The sequence below is a fragment of the Procambarus clarkii genome, chromosome 30, assembly GCF_040958095.1.
Source record: "Procambarus clarkii isolate CNS0578487 chromosome 30, FALCON_Pclarkii_2.0, whole genome shotgun sequence".
Taxonomy (NCBI): domain Eukaryota; kingdom Metazoa; phylum Arthropoda; class Malacostraca; order Decapoda; family Cambaridae; genus Procambarus; species Procambarus clarkii.
In genome coordinates this window covers 18201657-18206656 of record NC_091179.1, presented here as the reverse complement: position 1 = coordinate 18206656, position 5000 = coordinate 18201657, and the positions used below count along the sequence as shown (strand labels likewise).

Sequence of the window (5000 nt, the reverse complement as noted above, 5' to 3'; positions counted from 1 at the left end):
ACCCAAGCTTACTAGTAACACCAGGAGATGGGTTCTAAAAGTCAGAACCCAAAAGAACATTTTATATATATAGAACGACTCAGGTAGACATCCCCACCTCCAATTCAAAGGCAGCTCATCGTATCACACCTCAAACTTGAAATCAGTGTGCTCATGCAAGCCTCACCTACATCTCAACATTCACGAACTATCAGGAGTGATTATATCAACCTTCTTGTAACCGTAAACAAAAATGGCGTCCTTCTCATATAAAATAGATTTGATTGGGTTAGAGTCATGCGAACGCGAAGATTCGGTGTCGTGGCTCAGAGTGATGTCCGCCAATCATTCGAGGTCTGAGGGGGCTAGCCAGCCAATCAGTTAAGCAACTGTCAATGACGTCATAAAAGAGGGCGGGTTCATAGTGACTTCATCATCCGTGACTACATCAACCCCCAACCCCTGGGGAGCATGACAGGCGCACCGCCAGTTGCCCAGTAGATGTCTATCTGTCGCTAGCTACTTGACAGTCGCTAGCAGTGGCCGGCATATTTATATACAAACTACCAAAGTTTTTTGCTACACCTACTGCACAATTTACTAAAAGCAGATTGACAAATTGTTACAGAAATTGAGGCTTTTTGAAGTATATTACGAAAAGCCAATAATTACTACATTCTCAAAGAATTTCGTAATATTTCGACAGACTTAAAACTCTTTGATCTGAAATCCGGTGAATACCTTAACATAGCATCTGCGAACACCAGTATTTTTTCTTGTTGTATAGGACTGCCTCTTGCACTAGTCGCCTCCTCCAGTACATCACTCGCAAGTTACAGCCCCGCTCCTGTGCCAGGTAAGTCCACAACGGGCTCACCATAGCCCGTGCTACTTGCAACATTTAGTTCCGACTAGCTGAATCGAAAACAACGGTACGTCACTAAGGATACAAGAGTCACCCCTTCCACTCACACAGATCTTTCCCATACTGAATCCCAATTCTTTCAGCATAGACCTCGACAACATGGAATCGGTTCATTTGTCTAAAATGAGACGTGAGTTGAACGACTCAGGAGTCTTCGATTCCAGTGTTTATCCACTAATTTCGTCTTCTGCAAATAGTTTGTAAAGTTATTGACTTTTTACGCTATGTTCTTTATATCTTTCCATTCAGTTCATTGTTTTAGTATTTTAATTGATGAGACAAAATTTTCCATTGCGTCCTATATGATGTCATTGGCTTCATAAACTTGTGTCTTACTTGTCAACCCCTGAAGCTACCGCAGCTCAGACCACTCTATTGATATGCATCCACCTTGTTGCAAACACGTTTGTGTTCAGTATGAACAGGGAGCAGGAGGAATTACCCACAGGTAGTTGCGCCTTGTATTCGATATATATAGGGGAGACGTGTTCGATGTATTCGATATATATAGGGGAGACATATTCGATGTATTCGATAACGTATTCGATGTATTCGAAAAATAATTGTAAATACAAATGCAAGGAACTACTGCCTGTGGGAGGCGCGAAGTGCTCCTGCAGGAGACGCGAGTTAGGCTGCGCCTGACACCAGGGTCGATACTGAAGCTTCTTCCACTCCCTCAGGTGTCAGATAATACTGCAGTCGTTTCTTCTCTTTATCGTAGACCCTCCAGCTGTCGACCTCCACCACAGCCTCCAACACACCACCACTGCCTCCAACACACCACCACAGCCTCCAACACACCACCACAGCCTCCACCACAGCCACCAACACACCACCACAGCCTCCACCACAGCCTCCAACACACCACCACAGCCTCCAACACACCACCACAGCCTCCACCACAGCCACCAACACACCACCACAGCCTCCACCACAGCCTCCAACACACCACCACAGCCCCCCTCTGTCACAGCAATAACAAGACTCGCGTGTAAATAAATCTGGGTCCAGCTTATTGATGAATATTCGCAGGGTGCAAAAAGATGCACAAGTCCAGTCCACTTTTGCGTTCAACATGCAAATTGCAGACTGACATGCAACGCTGTCGTTATACACCCTCATTGCAACCCACATCCGCCTTAATGGCAAGGGAAGACAGAGAGACGTAACAGTGACACGTCTCCCCATCTATAGACCTTATGGCAGTGATGGAAACGGATCACATTTGCTCTAATACCTCGATCACACTCACGAAGAATCTTCCCACTAATTTTGGATAGTTAGGAATCCTGTCCGACTATCCAGCCATCTGGATCTAAATATTCGAATTACGAAAGTATAGCCTAATGGACTGGACAGAGTTAGAGAACGGGATAACCCTTCTTGTGATATCACAGTTGAGCGATCTTGAGAGCTAACAGTGAACCTGTTTGATGGTCGTGCGGAGATAACGTAGTCTTGCAGGTCACTGTATCAGGCCTCATCACATGACCTCCGCCTGCGTTCCCCCGCTCCAATCACAGGTCAGTAAGTCTTGTGGTGATCGAGGTCATCTGAGGTCACCTCCTTCCTTCTCCTAACCCCGGACTGACCATGACCTCCCCCTCCTGACTCGCGCTTACTACTGAGTCAATGTTTACTTCAGAGTCAATGCTTAGAACTGAGTCAGTGCTTAGAACTGAGTCAATGCTTAGAACTGAGTCAATGCTTAGGACTGAGTCAATGCTTAGAGCTGAGTCAATGCTTACGTCACCTCGTGATACACATAGCAAACTGAAAGCTGCAAAATATTTCACTATCAAACTGTTTTCAGAGACTCGTCTTTTGGACTGATGGCTAATGATTACCCCAAAGTAGCCATTGTCAGGCGAAACGTCTTCTGTATGACGTAAGACTGTATACGATATAATTTTTGTTAGGTATTTGCATTTTATTATATATCGGTATATTATTGGTTTGTTATTGTATACGTAATGAATATTATGAGAATTAATTCAGGTCATGAGAGTTAAGTAAATAGTTCATTGCTGATGAAGATAACGTTTATATTTAATTCAAGTTTTTATAACCTAGGCAGAAGTGGTCGTTTGTCTGTGTTATTTGTTGTTATAAAAAAAAACTCTAGCCAAATATTATACAGTACGAATTAATTGGTTATGGAAAACTAGCCTAGTGATACAAAATCTGAATTATTTGGGAACATTATTATATTACTGTCTTGTTTGTTATGTTTAGTGTCCATTACACTTGATTTTTTTTATTGAATCGATTCTTTTTATTTGTCTAAGGACTCATATGATTGTCCGATTAGCAATATTAGATATTTAATTTTGATATTCATCTTTGTCTGGAATATTATTTCCCTGCGCTATTTTCACAACAGATATTCAATTTCGTATCCAAATAAGATGATATAATTTATAAATGCGGTTCATAAGCATGTTATCAACCCTCCCCACCTTCCTGTCAGCAACAACTACCACATTACACCGACGAATTATTACGTAGAGTGTGAATGCTCTCAACTGATACCATATCAACAGCCATTAATTATAAAACTTCCTTTATTTTCAACTGATAGCATAAATTCCGCTGTCATAAGAACACCAGAGCATACGCTTAATCATAGCTATGTATTAGAAACTAAAATGGGTCACCCGAGTCGTCTCTCCACGAAGAATATTTATTAGAGCAAGAATTGCGTGAGACGGGACCTCCAGGCCGCCCCAGCTGGCCATATATTTACCTTCCTGGGTCCATGGCAGAGTGTTTCTTGCGTGTGTGTGTTGTGTGGTAGACTCCCGGACGACTGTAGAGTGGAAGGGACGTTGTAAACTACCTCATGGACTCTACAGGCACGAGTGAGGTGTTCAGTGAACGCGTGATAGTGAGCCATTGCCCGGCGACAAGGGATGAAGGAAGTACCGGAGCCCAGATCACACACGTGGGACATCAGGTGAGTGGTTTTACTGAGCCATTGTGTAGCCTTAGACTGTGTATATGTGATTACGGGGGGGGGGGAGGTCTTTAGGCTGTATATGTGATTACGGGGGGGGGGAGAGGTCTTTAGGCTGTATATGTGATACGGGGGTCTTTATAGGCTGTATATGTGATACGGGAGATCTTTATAGGCTGTATATGTCGGCTGTATATGTTTATACAGCCGACATATATGTTTTATATGTTGGCTGTATATGGCTGTATATGACGGGGGTCTTTATAGGCTGTATATGTGATACGGGGGGTCTTTATAGGCTGTATATGTGATTACGGGGGGTCTTTATAGGCTGTATATGTGATACGGGGGTCTTTATAGGCTGTATATGTGATACGGGGGGTCTTTATAGGCTGTATATGTGATACGGGGGGTCTTTATAGGCTGTATATGTGATTACGGGGGGTCTTTATAGGCTGTATATGTGATACGGGGGTCTTTATAGGCTGTATATGTGATACGGGGGGTCTTTATAGGCTGTATATGTGATACGGGGGGTCTTTATAGGCTGTATATGTGATACGGGGTCTTTATAGGCTGTATATGTGATACGGGGTCTTTATAGGCTGTATATGTGTTACGGGGGGTCTTTATAGGCTGTATATGTGATATGGGGGGTCTTTAAGCTGTATATGTGATACGGGGGGTCTACAGGCTGTATATGTGATACGAGGGATTCGTTTAAATCTTGCAGACCACGAAAACCACAGGTGAGTTGGATTGGGCAAGTGCACAAGGTGATTTAGAACGAATCGACGAATAATTAACTACAACATTGCCTAAATACTTTCCGTTTTGGCGTGTAATAACTCTGGGATAAAAATAAATCTCCAGAGCTTGTTATACTGTGATTTATTGCAACTCATTTGTTAATTTAGTTGTTGGTAGGCTGTGCGTGTAGAAACATCAGTTTCACATCCAGGACCAGGATTAATCAAGCATTTACCCAACCATTTACGAAACCCGTACATCTTTCCTCAATCATGGCGAATTTGTTTAAATTTATTTAACAGTTTGTGATCTCTGAAGTTTATAGACTAAACCGCTACGAACGGGGGGGGGGGCCTGACAGCTGAGTGGACAGCGCTCGGTATTCGT

At 43.0% G+C, this 5000-nt stretch overlaps 1 long non-coding RNA gene across 1 annotated transcript in view; it reads left to right on the top strand.

Annotated features, from left to right (window-relative positions):
- The first annotated feature begins 3521 nt into the window (after window positions 1-3521).
- The window catches only part of LOC138369852 (uncharacterized), a 108348-nt gene continuing 106869 nt past the window's right edge, over window positions 3522-5000 (top strand). The window contains exon 1 of the long non-coding RNA XR_011229994.1: window positions 3522-3863. This is a non-coding gene — a long non-coding RNA (uncharacterized lncRNA). The remainder of the gene's footprint in view (window positions 3864-5000) is intronic.